This window comes from Lissotriton helveticus, chromosome 1_1, assembly GCF_964261635.1.
Source record: "Lissotriton helveticus chromosome 1_1, aLisHel1.1, whole genome shotgun sequence".
NCBI classification, from domain to species: domain Eukaryota; kingdom Metazoa; phylum Chordata; class Amphibia; order Caudata; family Salamandridae; genus Lissotriton; species Lissotriton helveticus.
The window spans coordinates 806,136,892-806,158,534 of NC_136057.1; the positions used below are offsets into that span (position 1 = coordinate 806,136,892).

The window sequence follows — 21,643 nt, forward strand, 5'->3', positions numbered from 1 at the left end:
ACATGAATTCAGAACAAGGTCAGAACAGTAAATCAGAACAAACCAGCAACGGGACGAGGTAAAATGCCGAAGAGGAAAAACACAGAATTCAGGATATGAGGATATAAAGGATAGGCAGAAAGAAAAGTGAGAATTAAGCAAGGAAAACACATAAAGCACAGGGCTGCCACAGGAAAGGACAATGCACAAAGTAGTAGCAGAAAACAGGATTTCAAAGGTCCAGCAGTGTATGCTAACGGAGAGGAAAGTAGGAGCACTTAAACCACGTATTCTGACTGATTAAGACAGTGTTAGGTACCACCTTCCAGCTTACAAGGGCACATAGAGATTGGAACTCAGAACAACTGTGGGCTCGCTGCAGCACGGTACAAGTGAGAGTAAATAATGCCCCTTCTCCAGCTCTCTGCCTGATGGAGTGCCCTGAAGTTCCAAGAAACGACCAGTGGGAAGACCAAATTCCAGAGTGAAAAAAAGGATCAGATCTTGTTTTAGAATATGGCAGAAATACATGCAAGGGAGCACCTGGGCATGCTAGAAGTAGTAACAGATCAAAGTATAATAAGATTCACCATAAGGCTCTCACACTCGGGTAAGGCATACAAGTACCATATGCATTAGGTATTGTTAAGAAAACCATGGAATTGAATCTAGAGTGCATCTGTTTTCCAAGAGGATTTGTATAATCTGTTATTGAACATTGAAGTATAGCACAGTTTCCAAACTACGGTTCATGATGGAGGCAGGCTTACAGAAGGTCTTCAGGTTGCACCACAAGATGGCAGATTGGGAGTCCTGACACACAAATGTTTGGGAGCCTGGCTGAGAGCCTGCAGGAGTCAATTGGTAAAATGTCTTACATACTCTTTTACAGAATTTAAGGACTTTGTGAGATTTTGCAAATAGCTACACGTGACCCTCATAATGGACTTTGAGTTTAGTCAGGTATAGCATAGCATAACTGTTTTCAGCTTGTAGGCCCTTTTTAGGTTCTGCAAAGGCGTTTCTTGTATTTTGAACAGATCTCATTAAATCAGGAAACAATTATATTTTGTTCAGTAGAAATTCCAGTGAACTCAGCTCCCTGGATATTTTCTGTATCTGGTATTTAGTACAAGGTTGCAATAATTCAATAGCCCATCAGTGATGGGGTGTGGTGGAGCACCCACTGTGGTCTGGGTTTTAAGGGCACCCCAAAAAAGCACAGTGAAATAGAATTTGAAAGTAGCTGTTCAACAAACATTTCAGCCTTCTCAAATGAGGTAGACTCTACAGTGCCCATGATTTGCACATTGTTGTGGTGATAGATATCAAGGCTGATTTTTCTAAGTTGTCAATCTTGTCTGTGGATAACTGGGGCGTATCTCACCAGTCAGATATTCGTCATTCTGCTGCACCCACTCTGGCTGACTGCAGGTCCATTCTAACCTTCATGTAATCGAGGAACAAATTCATAGTCAATCTTATGGTCAATAGATTTCAGGTTAATTTTTAGATCAAACAAAATAACTGTCTTTTCTGCCATGAATAACGGTGGGGTAACCTGTGCTGCTGAATCCCTGCAGCCACCCCCAGTTGTGGCGGATGTTTTGGTGGATTTCCTATTTTTCAAAGGATAATTTGAACAGTCTTTGCTTGTGTTTCTCCCACCTTGTCACACTTCACCAGCAACTTAGAGTAACAGACTAACAGAGAAGTGTAGATGTGCTAAAGGGGCCGAGTCAAAAGGCACATGCATACCAGAAGGGCTCATTAGCATTACACTCTTCCTCCGCACCCATCTAATTCTGCTATCTATGGGGAAAGTGTCTGTACCAAGTAACAAGTTATGGGGGAAAAAAATGTAACAAGCAACATGGGAATACATAGAGTGTTGCCTTCTTTGCTACAAATCAGTGTACAATGCAGGATAAATGGACAGCAGTACAGGCGTTGATTCTCGTCAAATGGCCATGCTTTGCCCTTTCAATGGTGCAGTGTATTCTATCTTTCACCCACTGGTCAGTTAAATCACTTTTCAGCTTCAGAGGCCGCCACACATGTCCGCATTCCATCATGCCTCAATTATGCATATCTCCATTGTAGCCTACTTCTGCCATTTCCCAATCGCTGTGGTGATGCGGAACACCACACCAAAATGTATTAGTCTAATGCCTTATGCGTGGTACTTGGCAGGGCTGTAAAAATTAATATTTAATCTTTTAATTAAAATTCCCCTGACCTATGGGATACCTAAGGCCTATCATAAGAGTGACTGATGTGCAGTAAAAAGGGAGTTTAAGGCTTGGCAAGGGGGTTATAGTATATAGGTTGAATTGGCAGTTTAAAAATGCCTTCAGGCTGCAACAGCAGGCCTGGCCTACTTGTAGCATTTAATTTTCAGGCCCGGGTACATGATATACTACTCTACTAGGGACTTATAAGTGAATTAAATTTGCCAATTAGATTTGCTTAGGGGATTTAACACGAGCACTTTAGCACTGGGTAGCAGTGGTAAAGTGCAGTGAGTCCAATGGCCAACAGAAATAATTTCTGCAAAAATGGGGGGAAAAAGACAAAAAGGTTTAGAGTAAGACGACCCTAAAGCGAACATGGCTAACATGTGCCCCCCCAGCAGAAAGTGGGAAGGACTACCCAACTACCTGGGACCTCACATCACTAAGGTGGAAAAACCTGGACAGGCCATCAGCAATGGAGTAGTCTGACCCAGTACATTGTTTCACTGTGAAGTTCATTCCCTGTAGGGAGATGGACCACCTGAACAGTTTTGGATTTTCATCACCCTTCAACTGCATGTTCCATCTGAGGGGTTTGTGGTCTGCCTGAACCCAAAATAAGTCCCAAACAGGTATGGCCTCAGCATTTTCCATGCCCAGACCACAGCAAAGGCTTCTCTCACAATAGCACTTTACCTCTGTTCCCTGGGATGTAGCCTCCTAGAAATGAAAGCTGCACATTGGTCTCGGACCTCCACATTGAGCTGTGATCAGACTTCCACTATGCCATGTTCTGAGGCATCAGTTTGTAAAAGGAATTCTTTGGAACAGTCAGGGACGTTGAGCACCAAGTCTGTGCACATGGCTTGTTTGAAGGAGTCTTTCTGACTGATCTCTGTCCATATCACATGCTAGGGCTGCTTCTTGAAAGTTCACTCCGTCAAGGGGGCAACAATGGTGCAATATCCTTGATAAACTTCCTGTAGTAACCAGTGATTCTCAGAAAGGTCCCCCTTCTGTTTGTGTTTTAGGGGCTCCCAGGCCAAAATAGTCTCTATTTGGACCTGGAGGGACTACACATTGCTCCCACCCATAAGGTGTCCAAAGTACACCACAGCCCCCGACCCTATCTGGCACTTACTGGTCTTGGTAGGCTTGCCTGTTGCAGAGCCTGAAGCACTTCCTGCAGGTGAAGGAAGTGATCCTCCCAGATGCTGCTGGAGACAGCTCTGTCATCCAGGTAAGCAGCACTGAAGGCCTCCATCAAAGCCAGGATCTGGTTTACCAGCCTCTGGAAAGTTTGGGGCATTCTTCAGACCAAAGGGCATTATATTAAACTGGAATTCACCCTCTGGTTTGGAAAAGGCTGACCTCTATTTAGCCCCCTCAGGGTAATCTGCTAGTACCCTGAAGTCAAATCAACAGTACTCAAGAACTTGGCAGTGCCTAACCTGTCAATTAGCTAATCATTTCTGGGAATGGGGTGAGCATCAGTATTGGTGATGGAGTTGAGCCCCCTGTGGTCCATGCAGAACCTACTGGGCGGAACCAGAGACTACTTGAGTGCCCAAAATCTTCCAATTCCAGCATCTTAGAGACTTCCTCATTGATGCTAGCCCTCACTATGTCAGAAAGCCTTTATATGTTATGCTTGGCAGGCAGGCTGTACTCAGCATCAATATCATTGGTTCACAGATGTGTAAGCCCGGGAGGGAGGGAAAATAGAGAGGCAAACAGTCCCAGCAACTGGCTACAGTCCCTCTAATGTTGTGAGTACAGGATAGTGGAGAGGTTGACATTTTCCACTGACCCTTTTTTTCTTAAGACGGCAGGAGGTCCAGGAGAGGTTCACTCTGTTCCCCATCCTCTGTCACCAGCAGCATAGTGACCTTAGACCTCTGATACTGGGGTTGAGGCAATTGATATGGAGTGCTGATGAGAGGTTTCTGATGTAGGTGGGCTCCCCTTTCCACTAAAGTATCTTATAAGGCTCAGTTCAACAGCCTGGGAGGGCCCGGGCTCTACTGGCTCCATCCCCTACACTTTCTGGTCAGGTTGAAACTCCATCATGGTAGCTATCTGATCATACCATTGCTTCATGAGTTCCTGGCTGGTCTCCAAGTTCTCAGAAACCTTCTTCGAGAACTTGGCCATCTGGATCCTGAGTGCTAGCATGTAGCTAAACACATTTATGGGGGGCTTCTTGAGAGCTTGCGTTCACCCCTCCTTTACCAGACTGAGAGGTCCCATAACAGGGTAACCATTCAGAATTTCAAATGGGCTAAACCCAACACCCTTCTGTGGCACCTCCCTGTAGTCAAAAATCAGGTATGGTAAGAGGACGTCCCCCTTCCGCCTAATGGGCTCAGGTAGGCCCATAAGTATGCTTTTCAACGTCTTGTTGACTCTTTCAACAAGCCCATTGGTTTGTGGATGGTAGGGTCTGGAGAGCTTGTAGGTTATCCCACACTCCATCCACATTTACTTCATGTATGTAGACATGAAGTTGGTGCCCCTGTCAGACACCACCTCTTTGGGGAACCCCACTCAAGTGAACATTCCCATCAGGCCCTCTGGGTACCTAGTGGCATGGTCCACCAATGCCCGGAAAAACCTGCCGCCCAAGGCAGTTTTGGGGTCCAATGGACCAACTATGTTGATTCCCACCCTTTCAAAGGGTGTACCAATGACAGCTATGTGATTCAGGGGAGCCTCTAACTTCGTTCCTGTTTTCCCACTGCCCAGGTAGGGGGTCCTGGAGAATGCATCTGAGGATATCTTCATCCATGGCCAATAGAAGTGGAAGACAAGCCTGGGTAGTACTTGTCCTGCCAGGGGAATTTCTTGAGCCAGCCAGTTTCAGAAGACCTGAGACCTCCCCCACTTAAAGGGAATGCGAACCACAGGGTAGTGGCTTTCCTTGTTGTCTACTACTACTACCTGGTGGAAAGTATTGGGGCATTACTTGCTCTGAGGACACCAGGTGACACCTGACAGTAGTCATACTGGCTCCGGTGTCCCTCAGAGCCTCAACCCTCTTCCCATGGATGATGCCCCAAGCCCACATCCCTTCAAATACTTCTAAATCGGTCACTATCTCCTTGTCACTCAGGGACACTAGGGTGACCTCTGCGGTCTCCCCCAGAGTAACTGGGCATGCTCCCCTCCAAGTGCTACACCGGCCAATACCAGGGTCTGCCCACCACAGGGGGGCTGTCTCCCCTTGGGACACATGGCATGACCCTTGGTGAGCTCTACTGGTAACACCCATAACGCTTGGGGACCAATTTACCATTGTTTTTCTCCAAAAACTTTCTTCTGGTGTCAGATTGGTAATGGGATCCTTTCCCCTGAGAACTATTTTAGTCCTCTTGCGAGAACTCCTTCTTGTTTTTATCTCCCCCGTCTTATCTTCTGGTGTGAACCCTGACCCCACTTTTGGGAGTCCGCCCCCCTCCCCCAATGTCGTCTTGGATACCCTGGTGCAGATCTAGAGGTCCGCCTGCTATCCAGTAGGTGCTGGAGCACCTCTGTAACACAAGTATTGAGTATGTGCTCCCTCAAAAGAAAGTTATGCGGCCCAGCAGTGTAATCATTAAATGTGTTTCCATTAGCTACCCCTCAGTATTCTTCTGGAACTTTTTGTACCCTCAGAACTACCCCGTACAAAGAAAAACGCATATCCATATCATCTCCTACCACATATTTGAACACCACGTCTTGGGGTATATGGATCGTCACCTCTCCATTAGCCACTGCAGGTATGCTGCCACCGATGGTTCTGGACTCCCATTGTTTGGCTTTTATGTCCAGCTCCCTCTCAGACTGAGCTTATGCGCCATTCTTCTATCCTTCATGGCTAGTTTCTCCCTGGCCAAGGCTACCTCAGTCTCAGCCTTCCTCTCCTCTGCTTTAAACTTCATCTTGGCCTGCTGAAGTTTGAGCTCCCTCTCTGTCTTGCTGTCTGCCAGCGACTCTGGGAACAGGCCCCTGGTAGGCACACTGCTCCGTGCACAATTTTGGGCATCCCCTGGGATTTTGTTGAGCTCTACTTGCAGATCAAGACCCAGGACTGGGTCTTAAATATCTTCATCATCCTCTGAGAGTGCTCCCACTCCTCATCCTCCTCCTCTCAGGTGGTCTGCCAAGGCTGAACTTTCTCAAAGGCTCAGAGGGGTACCTGAAGATCCTGTTTGGACAACTTCCTACCTGCCTACAGCCCCTTCTCCTTGCAGAGCTTCAGCAGCTCAGCCCTGCTGAGGGTGTCAAAGTTGATCCGATACATCTCCATGGTACAAAAAGGAAGGGAGGGTACCTAAATATAGAGTAGGGAGAAACAGCCAATAGAAAACTAGGAAGAATTTTAAATGGGGTTCACTCTGGTGTCAAATGATTTATCTGGGATTTTTGTGTTACATAAATAAAAGTATGGATCTGCACAAACACAAGTCCTGATCCACACCGCTGTACAACAATGTCAGAAAATGGGTCATTGGTTGACGAGTTGAGGGGGTAGTCCAGTAAATTAACCTTTGCTTAACCCTGTGGTTGCTTGACACAAAAGCTGTGCTTAGAGCCAATGTGTAAAGTATGTATGCAGCACACAAGCAGTAATAAAGTAAAAACACAACAGAAGAAAAATCCCACTTCAATTTCAAAGATATAGAGTAAAATTGTATAAAGTATTTGCCACCAAAATGATAACAATCCAATCAGTAGAACTGGAGGTATGAATTGAATTTTTAACTTTTTAGTAAATTCTAGCACCTAAAAGATCAGAGCACCAACTGCAGACATCTAGTCGCAAAAGACCGGGTAAATTTCGAAATATATGTCTGACCACGAAGGAGCGGAGTTTGGATACAAGAAGTGACTTGGGTCCAGTCGACGCCTACCTTCGGACTTAGAAGACATTCTGGAGAAAGTGTTCTGAGAAGGTAAAGTTTAACAGGGCAAGGCCGTGGGCGGTGCCTGAGAAGGGAGTGTCACTGTCAGGGAGGCACTGGATGAAGTTGCGAGGAAGATTTCTACATTTGGACTAAGTCTCTTTTTTTAAGTCGAACATCTTCAGCGGAATGGAGCTGGAGGCTGTAGCCGACAAGAGTTTGAGGAGGACGGATACCCCGTTGCAGAGGAACCACTGAACAAGTTTTGTTGCTGCGGAGAACGCTGTGGGAGCTGCTGCAAAGTCAGGCTGACCAGCGATGCACCTCTGACGGATAGACAAGCAGATTGGTTCCAGTCTTCCCTCTATTCTCAGAACAGTTTTTAGCCAACAACTTTGTAAGTCCCAAGTTTTGGAAATTAGTTATCGGGGGACCTTTCTCAGAACTACCAAAAGTTCAGGACTGGAGGGGGAACACTGGGGGGGGTTAGGAATCACTTAGGATGGGTCCAGGTGCAGGTTCATGATGGTGGGAGCCTGTTATGTCCTTGTGGCTCTGAACAGGAGGCCAGCAAACTAGCCCACGGAGTTACTCTTGTAGTACTTTGTACAAGTGATGTATCAGGACTCAAGCAGCAGGGTAGGCCTCTGAGGGCTCAAGGTAGGCTCAGGCAGCAGAACAGTACTTCCAGATGTTGCAAAGCAGTTTTGTGGAGTACACAGCAGGCCACAGCAGCAGCCAGTCCTCTGAGAGTCCTTCCCAGGTCCAGAAAGTGAACTGAAGAGTCGGTCTGAGGGTCCTATTTTTGCACATGGGGCCTTCTCTGAAGTAGGAGAGGTTTCTAGAAGTTTCTCTTTGAAGTGCTTTGACTTTCCTGATTCCCATGCCGTGGCTCCAGACTATATGCATGGACAATGCAGTCATGACAAACCCTGTGTGTGAAGGCAGTGCAAAGCCTATTCACTTGCAATGGAGGTTGCCCCCAGCTCTGCCCCCACCATGCCAGCAGATGCCCTATTCAGGCACACCTAGTCACTTTATTGTGTGACTGCGAATTCACAAAGTCTAACTGCCAACTACACCATGGCATGTGACCTAGGACAGGTTGCAGGCATCAAATGGCAAAAGGCAGGAAAATGACAACTTTCTAAAATAGGCATTACTATTAAAGAGGATTTAATTCCAATTTCATAGATATCAAACGTGAAATGCTAATCTGTTCCCAATCAAAAGTTAGCCCATATTAAAGGGAGGCCTCAGAGTAGTGAAAATCGAATTTTTGAAATTTTCACTACCAGGACATGGTAATGACTTAAACTTAACAGTACATGCCCAACCTTTTAATTACAATGCACCCTGCCCTGTGGGCTACCAGAAAACCTCCACACTTGTGTGTCTGTGGACTGGTCCTGAAGTGGATTACTCCTTCCTCAGGGACAGAAGTCAATGAATTAAACTTCCCCACTAAACCTCAGAACACAAGAAACTCATCTGCAGAATCCCTTATGGATTGTCACTCAGCCCAACACTCTTCAACGTCAACATAACACCCCTAGTGGATATCATCAGAGCTCACGGCATCAACATAGTATCCTACGCCAATGGCACACAGCTCATTCTCTCCCTTATCAACTCAACCAGCACTGCCAAAGCCAATTTCACCAACTTCATGAGCAACGTCACTGCTTGGATGAAAAACAACTGCCTCTAGCTCAACACAGACAAACCCGAAGTCCTAATCTTCAGCAACAACCACTTACCCTAGAATGCCTCTTGGTGACCCTCCAAACTAGGCCTCCCACACACACCTACGAACCATACCAAAAATCTAAGAATCATCATGGACACCACCCCTTCCATGAGCAGATAGATCAGCCTCTTTCCTCATTATGCTTCCACATCCTGAAAATGGTATGTAAGATTTTCAAATGGATCCCACTGAACACCAGACAAGCTATCATCCAGGCTCTAATCACAAGAAGACTTGATTACGGAAACACCATCTATATCAGTATCCCAGCCCATGTCCTACTTAGACTCCAAACCACCCAGAATACAGTCATCAGACTTATCCCGAACATCCAGTGAAATAACCATATCTCTCCACACCTCAACGATCTCCACAGGCTTCCAGTACAGAAAAGCTGTAAGTTTAATCTACTCACCGACGTCTACAAAGCTCTATACAACACCGGTCCAGCTTACCTTTACCACTGCGTAAATTTCTACCAATTCACCAGACACCTTTGACCTGTGTCCTAGGCAAAAGCACATCTCCTGTGCATCAAGAAGGCAAGAAGCAGAGGACGCTCCTGCGCATATCTCGCAGCCAAGACCTGGAAGGACCTCCCAAAACACCTCAGAACCTCATCTTCCCTAATGGACTTCTGAAGGAACCTCAAGACATGCTCCTCCAGATGAAACAGGCATGATACTTTCCTCACCCCTCAGGCCAGCCCTACTCCAGCACCGGGAAATCTTCACGGGTGAATATGTGTGCTCTACAAATTCACATAACATAGCATAAAATGGACGTTTATGGCTTGGCAAGGGGATTATTTTACCAAGTTGAATTGGCAGTTTAAAACTGCCTTCAGATTGCATTGACAGGCGTGGCACATGTTTTAAGGGACACCTTAAGAGGGTGGAACAATAAGTGCTGCAGGCCCTCTAGTAGCACTGGTCACTCCAAGAAAAGGTTTATTCCAGCTTTTTGTTTTATTGTAGTCACACAGAAGGTCAGCCAGTTGACCCTTTGAGTCCTCTTCTCAGTCCGGGGTACAAGTGGGAGGCGGTCCAGCCACACAGGTCACATACAGAAGGTCCAGCCATGTTCTTATGAGCTGTGGGTGAGGTGCCACTTTTATAGGTTTCATTGGTCAGTGGGCCTGGGTAACTCCTGGACATTCCCTAACCAGTCTGTAAAAGGTTACCCGGTGGTAACACTTCCTGTTTTTGCAGCTCAACCTTCTTTCTTTATTATTATCATACAGAGCAACATTGTGGACAAAACCGAACATGGAAGCAACCTTTTGCTCTTGGAGGTCTCATGGTCCCAGGTAGGTGTGCAGCTGGGAAAATTAGCAGCCCCCCTTCCTCTACTCTACTAAACTGGTTCTGGGAAATGTTACCCTTCCACTGGGCTAGTGCCAAGCTGGATACAGTTGGCCTAAGGAGCATAGCCATTTCTTCTCCAGGTCTCCCTTTATACTTAATTATTACTAGGCAGGCGTCACAGTTGTTCCTTTGAAGTTAATGAAGTTCCTGAACTCTCCCCAGCTGCCCTTAATGAGCTGAGAGGAGAAACATACCTTACACCCAGGTCTTTATGCCGAAAAGCATAAGCAATTGTTTCTGCTCTGAGAGTAGATTTCACATCTCATTACGTGGAGAAGCTGACAAGGGCTAGCTCAAGATACTGAGCCTACTGGAGGTTCAGTCACACAAAGTTAAACTTTTAAAAAGTTATTTTTCCTACATGTTTAACTTTGTCAGTTAACAAAAACAGTGGTTGAACTTTCTTTGTAGATTATACCTGTCCTGAGTTAACGGATATAATATTTTTTCTGAACTCCAATGGTCTCGTAGGAATTGCTTGAATTCTTTACTGTTCAAATAGCTGTTGGATGCTAGTGACTGAATATACAGGATGCTAGTGACTGAATATACATGCCAACATTACATTATTCATGTATCACTTTTAAATGCAAGGCACCCTTGTGGCCTACAGTGCATACTTTGGGTGACTTATTTAATCTTTAAATGCAGGGTTCTTTTCTGTCAAAAAGAGCTATTTTGACAGGGCTCATTAGAGGTTTAAAAGCTGCAGCAGTCAAGCTACACAGGTAGTCTGAAGCAATGTTTTCTTTGCCAGCCTAGTGAATGGCAGATCGTGGGCGGCAGTCATCAGTTTACATTTAACTTTCCATGCCATTGGTTATTTTTTTGCACCTTATAGTATGGCCTTCCTGGAAAGTTATATATGTCAATTGGGAATTACCCAATTCTGTCATGTTGTTAGGGGTTATCGCGCACACACCAGTGCCCCAAAGAGCTGAGTTAAAAAAAGCAGCACCAGTCCACAAAAAATATGGGCGACCTTGTCAAAAAGGTTGCTTTCTAATATATATATACTTACATATATTAATGTTATGTTGGTTCTTTGATTTCACAAAATGCAGTGCAATAAAATTCATATTTCACAGGGAACATTTTTGGTGAAATCTGCAAATTTTGCAAACGGTTACAAATTAATAAATCCATAAATATGCATTAACTGCTGCTCCCACTGACTCACTTAGATCCATGGACTCACCATTGCTCATTGTTTTATTAACAATGTATTCACAAAATGTAAAAAGTCTAAACTATCCAGTTCCAACTGTATCCATGTATAGTTAGCTGTACTCTTTTCAAGCTAACTCTCCCAAAACAATGTAATAAAATAAATGTATTATAATTTCCATGTACAATATGGTCCTATATTGCCATATTAGGGTTCTGGTTCTAGTGACATTTACAAACCATTCAACCTTGGATTTCTGATGTCACCAGAACCCATCAATGGCAAGTATAGACAAATTACAATGTTAGTATGTCCAAAGATGAGGACGCACTCCACAGCAGTTGATTCTACAGAATCTTTATTAGCAGGGAAACCGGCATTTAATAGTTCTGATTTCTCTCTATGCCTGATGCGTTTTGGAGCCCCTGGCTCCTTAATTATAGACTTTACTGAACTTTGTGCAGACCTTCCCAAACACACCTTTTGTTGTTATGCTAATGACATCATTTCCCTCTGCTGCACCTCGCAGGTGAGCGTTATTGCTGAAGCATGCAAGAATTTGTAGTTTCTGGGAATCAATCCTTCCCAATTGGTGAGTTCTGCTTAATGACAGCATATTTTAGTCCATACATACTACTGGTGCAGTTATAGTTAGGACCATTTTTCCATAGGAAAAGCGTTTTTTGACTTGCCTATATCTTAGGCACTGTTTGACGAATCGTCATGAAAGTTTCCAGAAAGGGGAGCCCCGGTGATTCTAGTTGTGCCTGGAAAGTTTTGGGATGAAAATGGGGGAGTGTCAAAACAATTCATGCACCAACTCACAGACCCACTTATGTACCCAATCACTCATACACACATTCATAGACTCACACACCCAATCACAGACCCACTGAAACACTCATGGACCCACCTACAGACCCACTCAGAGACTCGTGCACCTATTCATAGACCCACTCAGACATTCACATAGGCACTCGCAGACCTATTCAGACACCCATGCACCCACTCACAGACTCTCTCAGACCCTTATGCACTCACTCACAGACCCATTCAGACACTCATGCATCCACTCAGAGACCCATTCAGACACTCATGCATCCACTCAGAAACCCACTCAGATACTCATGTACCCACTCATATAACCTCTAAGACACTCATGCACCCAGTCACTCACCCATTCAGACACTCATGCAGCCACTCACAGATCCAGTCAGACACTCAAGCACCCCTTCACATACCCATTGAGACAGTTAAATATCCACTCCCAGACTCTCTCAGACACTCATGTACTCAGTAACAGACCCACTCAGATACTCATGCACCTACTCAGAGACCCACTTGAACACTTGTGTACACACCCAAAGACCCACTCAAACACTCATGTACCTACTCCCACACCCATTCAGAGACTCATGCAGTGACTCACAGACCTACTCAGACACTCATGCACTTACTTACAGACCCACTCAGACATTCATGTAGGTGCTCACAGACACACTCAGACATCCAGTCAAAGACCCACAGAAAGACTCATGCACCCACTCACAGATCCAGTCAGACACTTACGCAGCCACTCACAGACCCAGCCAGACACTCATCCACCCACTCACAGACCCACTCAGATACTCATGCATCCACTGGGAGACTCACAGACTCTCTAAAATACTCATGTACTTAATAACAGACCCACTCAGATACTCATACACCTGCTCAGAGACCCTCTCAGACACTCATGCACCCACTCAAAGACCCACTTTGACAGTCATACACCCACTCACAGACCCACTCAGACACATGCACTAATTTACAGATCCACTTAGACACTCATGCACCTACTCAGACCCTTATGCACTGACTCACAGACCCACTCCGACTCTCATGCACCCATATATAGACTCATTCAGACATTCACAGAGACACCCTCAAATGCTTATGAACTCACTAACAAACCCACTCAAACACTCATACCCCCACTGGGAGACCCTCTTGGACACTCAAGTACCCACTCACAGATGCTCTGAAAAACTCACATCCATTCAGAGATGCATGCACTCACTTACAGACACAATGAGAAACTCATGCTCCCACTTACCAACCCACTCAGAGACTCATACACCATTCCACAGGCCAACTCAGACTCTCAAGCACCCAGTCACAGACCCACTGAGACATTCACATAGTCACTCATAGACCCACTGAGACACTCATGTACCTACTCACAGATCTATTCAGACATTCATGCACCCACCTATAGACCCATTCAGAGACTCATGCACCTACTCACAGACCCACTCAGACACCTACAGATCCAGACAGTCCTGCACCCACTCACAGACTCACTCAGATACCTTTGCACTCATACAGACACTCATGCACCCACTCAGACACCCACTTTCACACTCATGTACCCACTCACAGACTATCTCAGACACTCATGCACCCACTCACTAACTCATTCATACACTCATGTACCCGCTCAGAGACCCCTTGGATAGTCATGCACCCACTCTCAGACACTAACATACCCACTCACAGACTCTTTCAAAAACTCATTGCCCACTCACAGACTCACTCAAACACGTGTACACTCACCCAGAGATCCACTCAGACACTCATGTACCCTCTCACAGACTCTCTCAATTACTCAAACACTCATTCACAGACCCATTCAGACACTCATGCATTCACTCAGAGACCCATTCAGACACTCATACACCCACTCACAGATCCAATCAGACACTCATACACCCACTCACTGATGCAGTCAGACACTTAATCACCAATTCAAAGACCAACTAAGACACTTATTTATCCATTCACAGACATTTTTGTACCCAGTAACAGACCCACTCAAAAACTCATGCACCCACTCAGAGGCCCACTTGAGCACACATGTACATACTCACAGACCGACTCAAACACTCATTCACCCACTCACAGGCCCACTCAGACTCATGCAGTGAATAACAGACCTACTCAAACACTCAAGTTCAAGTTCAAAGTTTATTGTGTGATTACTTAAAATCATTACAAGGTACATAAAATGCAAATATCACAATAAGAATTGTAAAAAACAAGGACCCCCTGAATAGTAGCGTCAACAAGACTCCTAGGACAGGGATAACAATATATGTGAAAAAATTCCTAGGCAGTAGCACAAAAGAAAACATGTGACATCAGATGACAGCAAGAAAAAAACATAAAAAAATAACAATAGATAGTACCATCAGTTTAATGGACACATTAAAAAACACAAAATGAATTCATACAGTTTATGACAGTTATAAACTGTCTATTGACAAAGCATTAAAAACATGAGTTTATGTACATCAAAACAACCAATAATCATCAATCTATACAAAAAGCTTAATTAAAATATCCAAACATAGTGGCAATAAGCATTGACGCGCGTTCCGGCGTGGAGAACGCCTTATTCAGGAGCCACAAAGGGAAAGATATATTTAAAATCTGTAACATATATATAAAAAAAGAAAGAAAAAACACCATCATCAAATTATTTCATTACGGTGTTGCACATTAAACATTATACAATTCTTTTCAGATTATAATAACATTTTTTATATAAACACAAGAGGAATTTTCTGCTGTCGTCTAGATTCCTATATATTACATCATGTTTTCTAGAGGTAACATGAAAATCGACCTCATACACAGTTCAGTCATAATAAGTACCCAGCACATCAGATATGTAATAAACAAACAAGGAATGGGATAAAAAGAAGAAAAGGTTAGGAAAAAGGGGCATAAGAAATTTAAGCTAATTATCAAAACGTTTTTTTTTTTTTTGTTGTTGTATTGCTTTATTTCGATATAAAAAAATATCATAAAAGCATTGCATTACAGTATACAATTTGATAAAAACATTTGACATTTGATATATAAAAAGGGAACATTAGAATCAATTTAGCAATACAAAAATAGAAAACCTACAGATCAGCATAGCTTTGCAAAAATAGGTTATTAGCCAGATCATAGAACTCATGCAAGTACAAAAAGGACTCTAATGAATTAATAGCTTCCTTGCAGACCTTATTCGCCAGACCCAACCCAAGAATTTTGCCATACAACAGGCAAAAAAGGGTCGGGCATCAGAACATAGAATGCGTAGGGCTTCCAAGTGTGATCTGGTACCCATGCTCCTACAAAGTGGTTTGAGCCATCTCGACCTGGGGGCCGCATACGCCTGACACTCGAACAGCAGATGGGCGATGGACTCTACCTTTGAAACACAGAAGGGGCAATATGGTATGGTTTGAAATGGTGGTTTCCAGGTAGAGGTATACAGCCCCACAGGGAGGACTCCCACCCTGAATTTGAAATACAGTGATCTGTCTCCAGGGTTATGAATCAGGTCCAGGTAAGGTTCTCTAAGTGGGAGCTCCTTAATTAAGAGGAACTGAGCAGCAGATTTACAAAGGTTTGGGTTGCACCTTCTCCCATTAGCCACTCACAACCAATAAACCTTCTTCAACGATTGCTTAGGAGGAGCTGTTTTGTTAGCCCAAGCATCGCCTAGACCCAAATCAAAAAGGAGCCGCTTAACCTCCTTGAGCCAAATTACTTTATGCCAGCTTGGAGAGGATAGGAGTTCTCGTAGGGCGTCGGCATAACTGGACAGTTCTGGAACATTCCAAATCCTTGCCCACAATAAGAGGGGACGGAGCCTGGCTTGGTCACCTATAGGGTATGTGCCTGCATCAAGCAGGAGGGGGAGGGTCGGGGTACTGTGGGGTAACTTCATGAGATCTTTATGGAAGTTATTTTCGAGGCAGGTTAAACAGTCAGCTCTCTGCACACCCCACAGTTCCGCGCCATACAAGGCTGCACTCACCACCCTTGCCCTGTAGATATCCAGAAGGGCCCCAATAGGTTTAAGAGATGAGGCACGTTGTTCTTTGAGTAGAGCCCCTGCAACCCTCTTATGGGTCAGGAATACCTTATGATGGTGTGCCTTCCAACTCATAGTGTCGCAGAGTCGAATACCCAAATAATCGAACTCTTTGACTCTTTCGAGTGGAACGGAGTCCAAGGCAGGGGGGAAGACAGATTTTCTGGGGGGGTTAATGACAAGGAATTTGGTCTTGCTTATATTTATAGAAAGGCCCCTGTTATCACAGAAGCCCTTGAATCGAGAAAGCAACTTTTAAATGCCCGATGGAGATTTTGAGATCAGAAGGGTATCATCAGCAAATAGGAGCGTAGGTATCTTCCTACCAGCCAGGGAGGGTGCATCAGATGGTTCCTGAAGAAGATGCTCCACCACTCCGTTCACATAAAGCGAGAACAGGGTGGGGGCCAGCACACAACCCTGGCGGACGCCCCTATCTACAGGGATACGAGATGTTTTTTCCCCCTGGAGACCCCATCTGATCTGGGCAAAGTTGCTTTCGTGGAACTTGATAAGCAGGGCCAATAGATAAGATGGTATACCCAACCCGTCTAGGACTTTCCACAATTGAGCCCGCGGGACCAGGTCGAAAGCAGTTCGCAAGTCTATAAAGACTAAATACAAGCTGCCTCCTCCCAGTACCACCACTTTCCAGTATAACATTAAAAAGCGGAATGTCTGCTCAATTGTGCCTGTCCCTGATCTAAAACCCGCCTGGAAATCGGACAAAACCTGATTTTCCTCCACCCACTGCAAAATCCTACCCAGTACCACTTTGCCCGCAACTTTTTGGGTTGAGTCAAGCAGGCTAATTGGGCGGTAATTAGCTGGGTCGTCCCGACAGCCTTTCTTAAAAATAGGGACGACCTCTGCGCCCCGCCAAGAGTCAGGGAGAGGGGCTCCCAGGACAGCTGCATTCAAAAGTGAAGAGATTAGTCTACTCCACACTAGTGGGTATAACTTCAACAAATCGCCCGGGATTCCATCTGGGCCTGCAGCCTTATTGGTAACAATACACTTAATCGCCCATTCGACTTCCTTGATACTAAAGGGACAGTCATTGGTTGTGGTGAAGGCTGTGGCAAGGGGACTGATCAAGGGACCCTTGCTTGATTGGGATTCACCCAAAGGGACAGAGTAAAGCTTGGAAAAGTGAACAAACCAAACGTCACCAGGAATGTTACAGGTAAGTTGTAGATCGATGGGCTTGTTCCTAGCTCTCAATAAATCCCAGAACCCCTTGGAGTCTTTCATAGAGCTCGCCTCTGATAGCTCCCTCCAAAAATTATAGTCGTGTGCCTCCTTGGCCTTTGCCACAGATTTCTTGTAGAATTGCCTTGCAGATCGAATGCTGGCTATGACCTTGGTCTTCACTGCAGAAATGAGTTCCCCCTTAGCAGCCCGGCATTCAGTAGTATACCACTTGTCTCTTGACTTAGAGGGACCTTTCACTGGGGGCCTCACACTGGTATGGGGAATAAAAAACAAATCACTTATAGCAGCAGTAGTTTCTGTAAACATTGTTATAACAGCTGCAGTGTTAGTTCCCAATTCATCAAGGCGTAGGCCCACCGCTGACATTATGGACCCTGCTTGTGCCATCCTTTCCTCGTCCATTGCTGCTTTAGCCCATTTCAAACGCCTGCCACAGTTGGAGGGAACAACTTCGTGGGATGTTTTCCACAAGTGGGCAGACTTAGCTTGCTTCCTGACATGCCAGGGCGGGATGAGGGTTAGGGATAGGGGGTTGTGGTCACTATCACAGGATGCTATGACTTCCATGTCTTGCAGGAATGGCCACAGGTTGTAGTTCAGGATGGTGTAGTCTATTCTGGAGGTGCATCCCATTCTGTTATAGGTGTGAGCCCCCATAGGATCGGATTTAGATCGACCATTAGTTGGTCTCAGATCATGTTCCATACAGAGTGCGTTGATATCTATCGCACTCTGGATCCATTTTCGGATTGGATTAAGGGTCAGAATAGGAATGCCTCTCCTTATATCCTCATCCCATGAGTCGAGAATGTCCTCCCTCGCGAGTGGCTCAAAACAACAATTAAAATCACCTGCAAGAAGCACATAGGAGTCAGTGCTACAGGCACTTAGTTCACCATTTAATCCTGTGGCAGGTAACGATGATGCCCCTCCTCTAGCCCCCCTTAGATAGAGATTGAAAACCTCTAGCTTCCTTCCCCCTTGGCAGCGTATAGATATCCTCTGAAGGTCTGGGGAATGAGTACACTTTTGGCTTACGCTTAGACCAAGCGCGATGCTAACCCATATTAAAAGGCCGCCGGACGGGCGACCTTTGCATCCCGAGGGTTGGGAAGCTGGAACAAAGTAGGTTGTGTATCCCACTCTGTGCCTGGGTTCAAGGCACCAGGTTTCTTGCAAAAGACAGATGTTATAGGAGTCCAAAAAAGCATTCCACTCAGGGATGTCGAAATTACGGGCAAGTCCTGCCACATTCCAACTTAAATTTTTTATCAGAGGATCACCTGGGGTGAGCAGCCCTGGCGATTTAACAACACCGTCCGTGATGCATACAAGGGTAGCCGGTCCTACAGCCGCTAAGTTTAACCTTTGCGGAGGCTTGGTCTGCTGTTGATTGAGAGCCCCTATAGCATCAGTTGAATTCTCAACTGAGAGAGGTTTCTGAGTGGATAACAAGGGGGTCATAGGGGGTGAGACCAGCAAGTGGGCACCAACATAGGATTCTAGGGAAGTTGAAGTGGGCAATCCCTCCTCTATAGATGAAGCGTATACAATTTCGCCCAGAACTGGGTAGGTGGTAAGACTAAAATCAGACAATACAGAAAGACTATCAGTGGGCCCTAGGGTCTGGGGTAAGGAGGCCTTTGCCACTACGTCAATGGTAGGTTGCCTTGCAAGTCAGTCTACCTCCTCAAGGCTGCCAAACCTATTCAGGGTAGAAAGGCCATTCCAGCACACAAAGGGATCTTGATAATTAGGGGGGTGGCTCCTCCATGCGTGGCGCTGTACCAGGGACCAATCATCTTCCCGTGTCTTTTTGGGAGGTGGCGGATAGAAGAAAGGCAAGAGCCTGGGTACAACACGAGAACCTTCACCAGTGGGGCAAGAGCAAATGTAGTGTGCTGTATGTGGGTCCTCGAAGGTCACCACTATGCAGTCCCCAACCGCGGTTTTCTTTGTGGGGCCCACCCAGGGGACACGACGCACCATCAGGACTCTGCTCTTCCGACCATTGGGAATTGGACGGTTCGCGTTAAGCCAGTGCATTGTCTTATTCTTCAACGACCAGTGGTTCTCGTATTGGCCGTTTTCGATCTCGGAAACGCCCGTCAGAACAACCACATAATCGTTGGCCTCTGGGGGAAGGTCGATGTAGCCCCCTCTAAAATTATTCTTGGCAGAAGGGCCCTGAGAGTGTTGGTGGTGAGCTTCACTGGGGGGAGGTCTAAGAGGAGGGCCTGTAATAGGCTTTAAAGATGGTTGGGGGGAGGGACGAGTGGGAACCTTAAGTTTAGAGGCAGCAGTAATTTGGTTCACACCCAGGGTTCGCGGTTTAGGAACCGGGCGTTCAGGCGCTGGTACAGGGGGAGGAAGATGTAATGCTTGTGGAATTGGGTCCTCTACCCCGAAGCCCTGATTTTCAAGACTTCTCAAGCCAAGAGTGGCCAAAGCAATGATGCTTTTCTCCATCTCCAGCAAGCTGTTTTCGATGCATGAGAGTCTAAGAGCAAGGGGAGAAAGAAGTTTCTTGAGTGTTTCCCAAACTATGCCTATGAATTCCCCATCCTTCCCTTCCCGACCCTCATCATGTGTGCCTCCATCCTGTACTGTAATGGTGGTAGAAGCAGGATCTGTCCCCTCGCTAACCCCCTCTCGATGTGGCTGTTCCCTAGGGATAGTCCCTTCTGTTGTTTTGGGTAATGGTACACTGGGCAATTTCGGTTTCTGTACCACCGCAACTCTTGCTTTCTTGCGATAGTAAGTGTACCGGGAAGTCCTTTTCCTTTTGGGTAAATTACCCTTACTAGTATTGATCCTAGAAGAATTAAAAATTACTGGGGCGGGGAAGTTAGAGCTGGCATCCTGCTTGCCATTGTGTGATTTTAAAATTACCGGGGTAGGAAAATTAAAACTGACATTCTGCATGGAAGACAACACAGGCAGATTCGAATCACCTGCGTCGACAGCTAGCCCTGGGGCTGGAGAGGGAGGTTGTGAAATCGGAACCTGGTGGACTTCTGCCTGCAAGACTAGAGAACTGGGATTGGCGGGTCGCTCCGGGGTAACAGCAGTAGCTATGTGGCCCAGTGAGGATTTTTTTGAGACTGCAATAACCTCCGATAATCTTCTAGCGGCAGCCAATTCTAGAGAGACACGAGTCTGCAATTTGGAAATTTCCTGGTCAATCGCAAGATTGGTACGAGTGATGAAATCGTCCATAGGACCACTAATTGATGGACCTCCCTTAACGGCCTTGCTACGAGTTAACCTGGTGCACATAATTAAGCAAAGAACAAGGACCAGGGTAAGGCCTCCTACAAAATGCGAGAGTTCACAACTTTAAACCCAATTAGTCAATGATGAGAACTGGGCGAAAGAGGGTAGGCCAGTCCAGTCCTCTCAGACCTCGAACGGCCTCAAACGGCCCGCTCTTTGCCCCGGTCGCTCCCGGTCGCTCCCGCGCAGCGGTCGCGTAGTAATTAATGACGGTGGTGATGCTCTGGGGGCGGGGCTGCAGGGAGAGCGGGCCAGGTGTCAGCTATTGGCCGGGCAGGGACTCCTGGTAACTGGAGTCCCTGCAGTCGCTCGCAGCCCTGCAGCGCTTCCTAAGCTCGCCTCGGCAACAGCAGCAATCCGCAGTTTTGGATCCCGGTATGGCAAAGTCCTTCCCCGCGAAGCGGGACCCACGCAGCGGGTACCGCGAGGAGTGGGGTGGGATCAGATCCAACAACGGGGTCAGAGTCCAAGGTTCAATTAGCACTGTGGGTAGGGCAATAGAACAAGCAGAAGGTCCCACAAACGCAGGGAGCCGATGAGGTTATGAAGGAGGCTGTGCTCTGGGGGCGGGGCTGCAGGGAGAGCGGGCCAGGTGTCAGCTATTGGCCGGGCAGGGACTCCTGGTAACTGGAGTCCCTGCAGTCGCTCGCAGCCCTGCAGCGCTTCTAAGCTCGCCTCGGCAACAGCAGCAATCCGCAGTTTTGGATCCCGGTATGGCAAAGTCCTTCCCCGCGAAGCGGGACCCGCGCAGCGGGTACCGCGAGGAGTGGGGTGGGATCAGATCCAACAACGGGGTCAGAGTCCAAGGTTCAATTAGCACTGTGGGTAGGGCAATAGAACAAGCAGAAGGTCCCAC

General features: G+C 46.3%; 1 protein-coding gene across 1 annotated transcript in view; it reads left to right on the plus strand.

Annotated features, from left to right (window-relative positions):
- Positions 1-21,643, plus strand: part of LOC144770857 (uncharacterized) — a 578,425-nt gene that overhangs the window by 494,019 nt on the left and 62,763 nt on the right. The window lies entirely within an intron of this gene.